This window comes from Protopterus annectens, chromosome 3.part1, assembly GCF_019279795.1.
Source record: "Protopterus annectens isolate FY-2018-M chromosome 3.part1, PAN1.0, whole genome shotgun sequence".
Taxonomy (NCBI): domain Eukaryota; kingdom Metazoa; phylum Chordata; order Ceratodontiformes; family Protopteridae; genus Protopterus; species Protopterus annectens.
Window position 1 is genome coordinate 123,879,025 of NC_056732.1, and position 13,570 is coordinate 123,892,594.

Sequence of the window (13,570 nt, forward strand, 5' to 3'; positions counted from 1 at the left end):
GGGAAAGGTGCTACCGATGCCATCTGGCATGTTTTGTTTCTATTCTTTTTGAAAAGGTAAAACTCACTTAGATACAAATGACCTTTCTTTTCAGGGGGTGACCACAGGATGCTGAGCCTAGTCCAGTGATTTTGTTTAAGTCGAACAGCAAGAAGTGGAGGCTGTTGAGAATCAACTGGATGCACAAGTATGAGACTCATGTCCCTCAACCTCTTAATATTTCATATGGGCAAAACCAAAAATAACGTGGGGACAAATTTTACGTATTGCTCTAATAAACTTACAAAACTGTTAGAATAATAGATCTTGTGTTAGTTTGCATTTTATGAAGGATAAGAAGTCTGAAACTCAAAAAGTCGATTATGTGTTGATTTTGCTTCTCAATGACTTGCTAGAAAACCACAAATTTTATGAGCAGTCCAAAATATGAGGCAAAAATCTGGACATTCTGTGAAAATCTGTACAGTTGAGAGGTATGTGCTTGCAGGCAATTTTGGTGCAATTAACATGTAACTGTAATTTGATAACCTTACAAAAAGTAATATTCCATCCATCCATCCATCCATCTATCCATCCATAACCCCTTTTTGTACATGGGGTTGGGGTGTCACTTTAACAGTGAATCATCTAGCGCTGAGGTTTACACCGCTGGGTGGCTAGCCCTGCTATGGTAGTTCATCCACACCACACCACACACTTGCACCTATGGCTAGTTTGGAGTGTCGAATCCACCTACTGCATATCTTTGGAATGTGGGAAGAAACCCACAAGAACAAAGGGAGGACACAGAGACTCCACATACAAGACATCCCAGCCGAGAAATGAACCAGGCAACCTCTTGATATGAGGCAACAACACTATCCGCAGTGCCACTGTGCTTCCCAATACTCCAACATTCCAATCATTCTCATGAATGGTACCCAGCTCTGCTTCAGAAGCTTTCTATCACTTCTTTGCACTAAGTGCTAGGCCTCATTGTCTATGACATTACTGGTCTTGTAGCAAACTCCATAAATTCAACAGTAAACAGGCCAAGTTTTTTTTTTTTTTTAAGAGAACTAGCGGAACTTGAATAACTATAGTACTTCTTGTGTTTTATTCAACCATCAGACTTGAAGAGGAAGAGGGCAGAATGCATGAAGCCTGAGTGGAACATCTTCTTCATGTAAGTACAGAGGAAATATTTTGTAAGTCAAAACAGGATGCTTTAACTTATATTTTAAATGGATCAGAAACAAGTGTACAATGGCACAGCATGATGCATGCATACTTCTGTTCCTGTCTGGTGGTAGAACAAGGGACGTCAAACAGGTCAGCACTTATAGTGCACAAACCCATATTGATTTAAAAAGCCACAATAAAATCAATGTAATGGGATACTTAATAGGAAAGAACATTAAACATTAACAGAAGAGTTAAACAGGCAGTAACATCTTTAAGTTTTAGAAGCAATCTGCTGACTCAACAGCAGGTGATCAGCATGTTATATTCACCCACATACAGGACTATGTAACCATTTTAAACAAAACTAGTACTTTCTTCTGCAGCCAGAGAAGACAATACAACTCTTTCAGGAAATCAACAAATGGCCATACAAATTACACAATTTGTTAAGAAGTTAAAAATGGAGAGGGGGGTTATTTTGCATTTTAAAGATGGAATGCAAAAAGTGTTAAAGTTTTGCTTCCTAAGTAAACATAAATAATAAAACATATTTTATATGTGCAAAAAGACATACCAAGTGTCCATCAGATGCAATTAACACGACTCAGGTTAACATTACTTGGGTTTATACTTTATAACTCATCCGATGACGCACTGTTTGTGCTTAATCGACATGCCTGATGCTTTATGATTCTTACATTTTAAGACAGGCAACATTTATCTTGCACACAAGCTAGCTTTGTCCTTTTACCCGTCTAATGCACATGGCAGAGTAAATACAAACTATCTGTTCAACATCACCAGCAGAATAAGACACCCTAGAAGGGATGATACCTACACCTAAAAGTGGTTAAAACAGGTTCATCTGTACTAATTTTGCAAGAAGCAACTTGGCACAAATGTTCCTTTACAGAGACAAGAAAGTAAAAAAATGCACACAAACTACTTTTTTAAGATTTAAAAAACATAACTACTTCTCTACTTGGAACATTCACTTAAGCTCTATAAAAGAAGAGCTTTCAAAAAAATCTACCTGAGTTCACAAAGGTAATACAATCTTCAGAAGAGGTCTAAGACCATGCAGGCAATATAAAGCTTTTAGAACCATTGTCGGTTAAGCAAAAAGATGTAAATACACCAAAGTGGCGTGTTAACCCGTAAACTGATTCTCGATGACCCCAACGAGGTATATAACATTTTCAAAATTACAGAACAGTAGAAGCAAAGATGTGAGGTATGTATTCAACAGTCCATAAATTACTTAATGCAAGCTTCTTGAAAATAAAAATCCAAGAAACTGTGAAAATGTTGTTTCTCTACTTCCTAGACAGTGGAATAAATAAACACTACTTTTTTTTGGTTTTGTTAACAATACAATAACCAAAGCGCAAAATGGTCAGAGGAAAAAAATACAACCCCTGGGGCACAACTAGCAGGGCATATATACTTTTTGCAATGCAACATCCTTCACTTAACGGTTTTGTGTGTGAATGGTAGCATGAATTTGTCACAGGAAAAAAAAAACATAACAAAATTACATAAACATTTTCTAAATTTGAAAAGCAAGTCTTTTGGAATTTTAAGAAGACTTGCCCATTGGTAATGCTCTTATTTACTTAAAAAGAAAGCAGAAAGCATCACAATTGCAGGTACATGCCAAATAAGTCTTCACTTCTGAATCATATCCAGGAAAAAGACTGTGGGGTCTTCTCCATGATAACTCTCTGCAAGATGCTTAGGAAAAAAAACATTACAATCATACTGTCAGGACAACATTCTGAAGTCCTAAAGGAAAACATTTGGTATAACATAAGTGTTTTAATTTTTTTTTTACATAAAGAACACCAAAATCTTAAAGATTCTTATTACTCAAAACTTTTAAAGCACGCACATTTTTAAAATAAAACAATAAAACATTCTTCTCTTGAAGAGTAAAGACCTAAAGGTCCTATTGAGGTAAGAACTTTGTAAATAAAACACAATACAAAACAAAAGAAAGATCTGTAAAGCATAATACTGTAAGGCATCCAGCATTTCTGATTACAGGAATGGTAACCTAAAAAGTAGAAGGTACTATGGGGAACAACAGGATCAAACACATGACATGATTCAACAAAAACACCCAAACATTAAATGATTCAGAAATAGCATCCAACTTAAAAACTCATCAGAAATCAATTGCTTTTTCACTCACTGCCAGCTGTATACACTAGACTTCTAGATACCCAGGGCTAGTATGAAAATGATTCAAATGACAAAATTAGTATGAAAATGATTCAACTGTCAGAATCAGTTTCCTAAGATCAGTGTTCACTTACAAATAAAGAAAAACAAAATTATTCATAGTCACCTTTAGTAACACTGAAAATATCAATTGGAAATGAAACAGAACTCTCTCCTTATCTGAGGTAAATAGCTAGCAAAGTTTTTAAACGTACTTGCACACAATTTCCACTATAATGACTATGACAGTTATGGATCATTCAAATGTATTTGCTACACAAAGACTACCTTTCCTTATATGAAACTGAAAAGTACAGTACCTCTGTTTTATACAGCTTCAAACTGTTTCATTTCTTTCAGTTCTGCCAATTTTTTTTTTACATATACAATAACTACTTGGCACCACAAATGTTTATTTTTTCTTCAACTTTGGCACATCTTTTAACAACCAAAACTGAAAAGAAAAGCAAGACATACAGAAGTATATATCTAGCCTAAAACTCGGACAAAAATGCTGTCTTCCACAAACTCTTGGATACAAATTATATGGGTGGGTGAGTGGGAAGACAGGAGGAACCAAATTTAAATAAATTAACTCATACTACTGAAGTGCCCTATTTTTCAAAGAAGTCATACTTTAAGTCATACTATAATTTACATGTTCCTAATTCTGATTTTCTCCCAATAAGTCTTACTTAGAGGGTAATATGTTATACAGCATATTACAACCATAACACAGAATCTGGTACTCCAGGTTCATTACAAACAGCTATTCACAGTGAGACCAAAAGTACAGCTCCAGACAAGCAAGCACCAGAATTTAAAGACAAATATCTGATGAACAATCTTTGCTTAAAAGTTAAAGCAAGAAGTTGCATTTTGCTATCTTGCCAAGCATATTTTGCTTCTTTTTTCTTCTAGACAGCTTCAAAACAAAGCTGTTATTCTTGAGTCAATGTAACCCATACAGTGATCAATAAATAAAATAGCACAAGAAAAGCTATGTTGTCAGCAACTGGTAGATACACCTAGATAAACTGTTAAGTTCGTGAGAAACTGCCTAAACTCCACACTCTAGACAATCTCATGCCATACTTAAATCACTCACTAAGGTACTATACAATTCATGTAGACATGGAGAAAGCATCAAATGTGCCATTGCTCACCTGGATTCAGCTAGCTGCCAGAGTATCAAACAACTTGCCAAAACAACTCTGAGTAAGCAACTAAAGGCCAGATCTCTACTCCCATGAAGAGTGAGGGTAGGGATTGCAGGCCATGGAACTGATATCTTCCTCCTTAATGTATAGGATTTAAAGGAGACTGGACACAAGTCTGTAGGAGTTGTACACTAACACTGTCAATTCATGCACATCCCAAGGAGATAAACCAGGTCACATTAAAAATAAAATTCTGGTCTTCAAAACATGAGGGGTCAGCAGATTCGCCCTCCAAACATGATCTGTACGAGTTTAACTGCATACTAATCCAAAGACACACAAGCCTAAACAGTAAAGCTGTAATGGAAGATTTCTTTGATAAAAATCACAAAATCTCACACGAACAAGGTGCATAAGAAATCTAGAAAAACTGATGTGCAGGTATAAGATTTTGCACAGTTAGTCCACAAAGAGTCAATGCACAGAAAAGCAACTATACTTACAATCCATGGATGTCAGCAAATGAACAGATGGCATGAGTACAGCTTTCAGAAAACTCTGAATCTGGGATGCAAAGTGAACAAACACCTATTTAAGCTAAACAGGAGTCCATTAGAAGGTGTCATACTTATAAGGTGGTAGGACAATAATGGACACTAGCATCTGGGAACACTTATGGTACAGAAAGAATGGCAGAGTTGTGAAATGAACTGGCAAAATTGAAGTTTCAAGATGATCTGCAACAGACATAAAACTGAATATGTCAACAACTTTTGGGATGAAATCACACATTCCAAGCAGAATTAGAGAATGCTGCAACTCCTTAGGATACAGCCAGTATTAAAATATCAAAAGTATCAGCATTTTTAAATTACTGTTAACACCTGCAAGATCTAAACACTTGATCAAGTTATAGTGTTACACTGTCACCTATGAACCTATGTACTACTAACAATGTATGTTAGCAGAAAAACTTACATATTGAGCTAGATGGTCAATCCGCTTTCTATTCTACTGTTAACTAACAGTTGTAGACCACAGCAGATTTATTTACTTTTTCTTTTTTCTACAAAATTTTATAGCTTATTGTAAAAGGTAGTACAGATATACATTATTCAAGGAGCTGCATCAAAAATAACATAAGCAGTTGTGCTACAGGGACATTTTAATGCATGACAGTTAATTTATTAGCACTGCTCTACTCACCATACACACTTATAGAATCAGGGAGACTGGGGTGCTCATAAAAAAATGATCTTTTCGGGGCAGATTCTTATAGCAGTAAAACAAGTGACAGTATTCCTGCCTTTCATTTATCAAGTGTCTGTTTTATGAGTAATATCAATGTTCCTCTCAACAGTCGGCAATACCGGTTTTGTACTGCAGCTACCTTGACAAAAGTGACTCATACCAGTGAAAATAAAAAAACTTTTTTTTCTATTTCAGTTCTTTCAGTGGGAAAATAAAGGTAAAAACACTGGTAGTCAAATCCACAAAGTAAAGCCATATATACCACTTAAGTGCAGACCAGCATGGAAAAAACAAAACAGGGAACGAAGAAAGGGTATATACAGTAATCTCACTCTTTCAAAGACATACTGTTAAGGGTAATGTCTCACACAACAGGATCTATAAGGTGAAGAAATATGGCAGTATAGGAGAGGTAGACTAAAGCTTAGATAAAAGGAATAGGGTGAGATTGGTGGAAAATAAAGAGATCTAGAAGTGCAAAAGGATATGACAAGTGGAAGGCATCAGGGCAGGTTGTAGGACAGGAGGAAGGAGAGAGGTCGGTTTGTTATTCAAGATACAGGCGGGGTTGTTCACTTTTGGTTTGGATGTTGGTGTGGCCCTGGAGGGACCTTTGGTGAAGAATATGTGAGCTATCCAGGTCAGCATTATTGGGTAGTCAAATAAGTAAAAGCAGAATAGGATTGGAGAGGTGGACAGCAGATAAGCCACAGTGGGGAAGATAGGCAAGGGAGAGGTAAAAAACAATAGGATATTGGCATAGGTAGTCAAATGGCTACAGACAAGTAGAACAGTAACAGAAGAGGAGGACAGCAGAATCAAGAGAAATGGTGGAAATGCGTGTGGAAGAAAGAGGGAACGTGGGAAACTAAGGAGTTTCAGTAACAGGAAGCTTAAATAGACATGGATACACAAAGGTGACAAATGTGAAAGACAGAAGGCAAAACCAGATGTATTCTGTCAGGAGGCAACGGCAGAATTCAGGAAGGATGCATATAGACAGGGAAGGGAAGGGAAGGCTAGGCACGGCACGGCACTTACCCAGAAGGAAAGTAAGAGGAAGGCAGAGGAAACTGACAGTCTGGAGAATGAGTAATACACAACAAGAAGACAGGCATATGAGTACAGGGGAATGTTATGGGAGGAGCAGGCCTGCAGGATGCATGGGGGGTGCAAATATGGTGGACAAAACCACTAGAGGAATCTGGCGGGGAAGAGCAGGGGGAACAAGGACTTTTATAAAGTTAGAAACAGCCCCAAGCATAACCCTCACCAGGACAGACCTAATAGTGATCGAGCTGGGTGTAAAAGAGTAGGTACACTTATATTAAGTGGTCTACGTAAGACCTTAGTGACCTTACAGATGGGGCTAACAAGTATAAGTAGTAGGGGTGTAACCAAGTCTTTTGGAATTGTATATCAACCTGTAATCCAGCTTTCAGAATGTAGTCCCCTCCACCCACCATGGACAATGAATGATTCTGGCAACATACCATTTCAATATAAAAACTCACTCCACAAACGACAACCTTAAAGCACAAAGCAAAAATCATGAAGCCAGCCAAGCATACTGGAAAAATATATACAACCATAAACCATAGTAGACATGTCAATACTTAAATACACATGACTATACAAAATGATGAGGATACAGCTTATGATTAATTTCAATAATTCCAAATGATATAAAAATATTAACAATTTCAGTCTTCAAGAAATAATTAAAAACATTTGAACAAAGAAGACGGAAAGTGATGGCTTTACAGAAATATGTTAGTTGCACCTTGACTATAGATAAGTTAGTTTCCTCTTCCATTTTCACTTGGTGCCTCTGACTATGACCATATATATTTACTTTCTTAAGTATATACACTACATATAACTACCTTAGGATAAGATATAGAAAGTGGCATGGTCTTTAACAGTTACATCCCACACTCACCCCAACATATCATCAGTAATCTATACTGGCAACACTTATATAGGAGGGCTCCCCCCATCTACCATACACCAACAATTCTCTTAAACACACCTTTTCTCACCAACAATTCTCTTAAACACACCTTTTCTCACCATCCGCTGCCATAGTTTGCTATATAAGGTAATTTCTTATACCCACAAGTTCAACTTACTACTACTTTATGTGTTATGTGATAATGTTAATCTTCTACTTTTGCCATTGGTCTATATGTCCACTGATCTCCTCTCTAGCTTCTTCTGAGTTAGTTTTCGTTATAATTCTGCTTTTGTTCATAGCTTTTCAGGTTCATCATGGTTGAGAGGATTCATAATGCAGTCCTCATAAGCTATACAATCTATGCTGCTTCATCTCTTTGGCACCCTTGGCTGCTACACTGCAAGCTAATCTCAGCTATGCTGCGTTCACTTCAGGAAATACTGCCATCACAGGCATTTGTGCATATACTGATTTTCTGATTCTTTTGTTGACTTTCTCAGTTGTACCCTCTCTGTATTCTTGAAGTACTTCTGATTTTGTACTTGAATTAATTGCTTTGTTATTTTTCTCTGTATTCATGATGTTTACAGGTTAGGGATCTGGCTGTGGCTGAAAAGTCTTCAGACCAGTTCACTGACCTGATTAACAAATGTAAAACAACCTAAAGTAGTTGTGTGAAGGTATTTGGGGGAGTAAGGTAATGCTCTCAAAAGTACCTTCCTTGACAAGGAAGGAGAGGGATAGGCAATTCAAGTGCAGACTTCAAATTGGGGTGAAGAGCAGAGAATGTGACAGTAGGGGAGATGATAGGCAGGATAAGGAGGTGTTCATAAGTTTTCTGCTTTGAAATATGAAATTTTAAGACAGAATCATAAAGATCAAAAATAAAAAAAATGTCTAATATATAAAGTTGAAACAGAAAAAAATGGTAAAAGGAAGGTATATCACACATTCATATAAAAAAGAAAATGTATGTGTGTATACTTTAATGGTAATAAAGGTACTGATATAAACAGCTCATTAAAACACAACTTGATTGCTAGTCTGTACCACGTTATTTTACTTAACAAGCTTTGCTAAATATTTTTTATAAATTAGGAGGCCCACTGTGCCACTACAAACTAGCTCCTAATACATTTCAAATTAGAGGTCACACTACCTTGAAAAAAGGAAACACTTGTTTTTCTACTAAAACCAAACTTATTTCTCTGAAACTGAGTAGCTTCAGACTGAGAAGTAATACAACAGCAGGGGTGTTTGCTGTAAACAAGCCCCTTGGCAATGTTAAAATACGTACAGTCTCCAGATTTCAGAGGTGTAAGGATGCTACTCAAGTATTTATAAATACAACTGAGTAAATGAATCAGATTGTTATAATTCTCCATTAACTACTTAACAATTTTGTGTATGTTAGTATTCTTCATCAACATTACATACTAGATGGTTCTTTAAAATTCAGTACTTCAGAGCAAAACTGTTCAGTTGGGATATACTTCATTTACTCTCCAGAAAACTGCACTACTGTTATGGGGTGGGAAAGGCACAGTCAGACAACTGTGTAGTTAGCCTTAGACGACATGGGGAGGAAATGTGAAAGTTGTTATAAGAAGAGAAGGGCAGTGGGAAAAGAGGAGAACGTAAATGATGGCAGAGTGGCAATGGAAAACGAGGAAGACAAAGTAGACTGTAGGAAGGGGGAGAGGGAGGGAAGACAAATGGTATGAGCAGACATGAAGGATGGGAGAGTAGAATGGGAAAACAACAAATAAATATTCACAGAAGAATGACAACATACACCAATGCATCTCCAAGATCAGCAATAGGGCAGTAGATACTTATTTATTCATCTGTTGTGCATGAGGAGGAATAAGTATTAAGTGGAAGGGGGAGTGTTCATTTTGCTCCCTCACTGTGTATTTTCTATGTTATAAACTGACACTCAATGTCTGATGCAGGATTTACTGCACAACTACATAAGAACATACTAACTACTTTTGAGAACAGCAGCACTGGAACCATTGAGTAACACAAAGTTTATTATACATATCTGTCCGGATCTAACTCATTTCACTCAATAGAAGGTTGTTTATAACTGAAGTACTAGACATCCTCTTGTCAATAAACATTTACAATCTTTGTTTTTCAGGTACTAAAATTGGTTTGTATGTTTTAATTGGGCAGTTCAGTTTGCTCCTTGGTGAAAAAAGATGGAATGCTCTGTAAGACTGTCCTTTCAAACCATGTTATAATACTGAGACTATTTGGTTTGTAGTATTTGGTGAATGTAGAAACACAGGACTGTCTAGGCTCTTTCAGCAACTAACATCAGCTAAGCAAATTCCAGTATAGCATTTAGTAGTACCATCAGAATCAGATGAAAAGGAGGAAAAACATCTGCAGTACGCTGTTCAACCAAAAGCAGGAGAATGCAGTTGCGCTTCAGGAATGATGCCCTGGAACAAAACAGTGGTGCCTGAGCAGTGGCTTACAATGCAAAAATAACCATTTTGGTGGTGTCCCAATGGTGGATGTTGAATGATCTGCTTGTCAACTTCACTCAGAAGAGACACACAGGTCCACACATTGAGGGTTGTCAGCCAGAGCAGTCAGCTTCAATGATAGTCTGAACAGAAATACTTTTGTCAACCATTCCCAAAGCATCATTACTTCCCCAGCACAAGTGGCAAGTGTGTAAGTGATCCCTTCCTTGTTTATATAACATACTACTGGATTGCTGTCTCTATGAAACAGCATACTTTCCTGGAACAGCAAGTGTCTCAGGCCCTGAAACCTGGGAAGTGCATAGTCTGGGAGAACAGACTAGTAAAGACTTGGATAAATATCTTAAGAATATGGAAAACAACCTCTTCTTGCTTCTCTTTTTGCATGGTATTTGTTGTAAAGCTTCCTTTACTAATAACCCCTGAAACAATAACATGAGCTGGATCAATAAATAATCCAGTGCCTCTAGTAACATTTTACTTAAAAGTTCTACAAAATAAGCCTGTGATATTAATAGTAAAATTCATTTTCAGGCATAGAAAACTCCCACCCCCAGTGGACAGATATCTTGGTAGAGGGAGGAAGGACATTGCCATAAAGCACCACTTTTATTATACACAGGAGAAATGAAAGGGGTATACAGCAAGGTCAGGACTACTACAATGACTCCTTCCTCTTAACAAAAACAACATCCTGGTACAAGCTAAGTTTCTGAAGAACTGATGGAGAGGGGAGTGGTCTGGCTGAAATAACTTCTTTATCCCACGGTCCATCTTGCCACTCCTACTCAATTCAGAACGCTGCTCCTTGAAAGGGTTACAAAACCAAGTATTGCACTGATAGGGCTATCAGTTGGAAACACCTTAATATCACCCATGTAGGGTTGTGATCTCAGCGGAGCTTGCTTGTGGACCATTACTGCTGTTGTGCACAGTTTTAAGGATGTACATAGTAATGCAATCAAGACATCTGCTTTAAAAAGGAAGCTTAAAAGAATTCCTTCGCCATTCAAACAGTAGGAATTGCGGTTATATAAAGACGATTGTGCTGAAATCACATTATCTACTGATCAAGAAGCGTTTAGCACTATGTTTATATAGTTAAGACAACAGTTCTCTGAAAGAGGTTATGGTAAACATTTTCTTGAAGCTCTGAAGCAAGCCAGCTCACATCATCATCTTCAAGGTATATATGTATATTATTTTTATGCTCATACTATACAAAACACAGAAATGCAACAGAATGTTCTGTGTGCGTAATTTTTGACTAAGGTATAATCAGAACAGTCAGGTTACAAAATACGTAATTTTGAACAGCTAGAGAACATCAGCTGCTAGTATAGACTTGATAGACAGTTTTGGGGAATCTCCCAAGTATGCCTAGAAGGGCAAGAAACTAATTATATGCACACACACATATATATATATATATATATATATATATATATATATATATATATATACACACACACATATATATATATTTTTTTCCCAAAAGTGGATGTAATACAAAAATACAAAATAATAGTGCTAAAAAAGGTGCATGTACTGCAAAAGTGGCTTTACCTGCTTTTAACTGCAGAGACTACTACATTTACACATTCAGTAACTAATTGTTACATTCCTCTGAGGAGTGGTGATGTAGATACTATTTCAGAAATAAAGGAGTAGAACTGACTAGTCATTCTTAATGCGGCACAATATTCTGGCTTGAATGAAATTAGCATAAAGCCCTTTTCAAACTGCACATTTCTTAAGCATCAAGTTAAGAATTTTTGCCATTTACAGATTATTTTTGTTAAATTATATATGCTGTACAGAATGATGTGATAAACAGGGTGAAGAAAACTTAATATAAAGAAATATGTGATGAATATAAAAAACTGTTTATTTTTGGAGAGAATCAGTAAGTTTTAATGTTATCACCTGTATTATTTTAATCACTTATTACTTTTTTTTTGGGATACATTACATTGCCACTAACTTGATTGAACACAATTGCTCCTTTAACCATGCACATTAGAAATTTAAAGGACATGACTGGATGGATAGAACAGAGAAACAACTAAACCTCCTCCACCCAAAAACTCTACACTGCCTTTAATCATTTGTCCTAGGGAAGAATGATGCAAGCTAATGTCTTACTTTGAGATTTCTTGAGACTTTTAACTTTCATGGTGGTTTGGTGTGTCCACAGAGATCCTGTATACCAGCACTCTTTGGAAATGGCACGTGCGTGGCAGTGTTCTGAGATGTTTACTCACATCTTTAAAAGCTGAAACAAGGGGTGTGGAGAAGCAGCATATGGCTAAGGTTGCTGCCTTCAATGAATTCAATGACTTTTCCTATTTTTTTTCCAAGCTGATGTACTCCCTTCATAAAACTGACTGTCTCAAAGTAATATCCTTGGGACAGGAAACTAAGGACATGAAGACTGATCCATTTGCAATGGTTTGTGAATTCAAGAGTGAATTGTCTCTGTACCTTGGAGGGTAGATGACTTTTCTCTTGGCTGTAAATGTCCTGTCACTCTGCCTACATGACTACTTTAAGTGTTCTGTAAGTTTGTTGAAAGAGCGCAGTACATGACAAAAGCCTACACCCTAACTTTAGCAACTGCATTGGAATATTCGTCTTCTAGCATGCAACCGTCTAATGAAGGCTACAGCTGAACAATCTGTGATGGAGGGGCAAATGTCAGTATCTTCAGACGTATGGAAATCCTTCTTTGACCTTCCTACCCTGGAATACTATTGATAAAGGCTCACAGTCTTCAGTAATGTCAAACAGTACTTTGAAGATCACCATTTCTTTTGCGCCTTTACACCTGATCTCTAAAAGCTTTGCTCAGTGTCATTCCTCCTGCATGGGCAATCAACTGAGAAGTACTCCTTAGGGAGAGGGATGGCAGTTTCTTCCAAACTGACCTCCAAGGTTCTTTCCAAGGTACAATTTCTTCTTCAGTAGTAATGCTTCCAGAGCTTTAAAATATTCAGCCTTAGTCACACTGTTAATATTTTCTCAGACACTGCTCATAATGATTCATGTTGCAAGCTGCCCCAAACAGAAAACATACTGTGAAATCAGCTCCCTATTGAAATGTCGGGACTCACAATGCTGAGCCCCGAAACACTAGAAAAAGACTGAAAATACAGGAGTATATTATTCTTCTCCTTTAAACTTTATTTATTTTTTTGCAGGGGCATCCCCATTCCCCCAACTTGTATATAACAACTCTGAGATCGCCACACCTTTGAAAAAGGAAATACTCCAAGAAATTAGTCTTGGACTTATTATACACAAGTACAGATTTT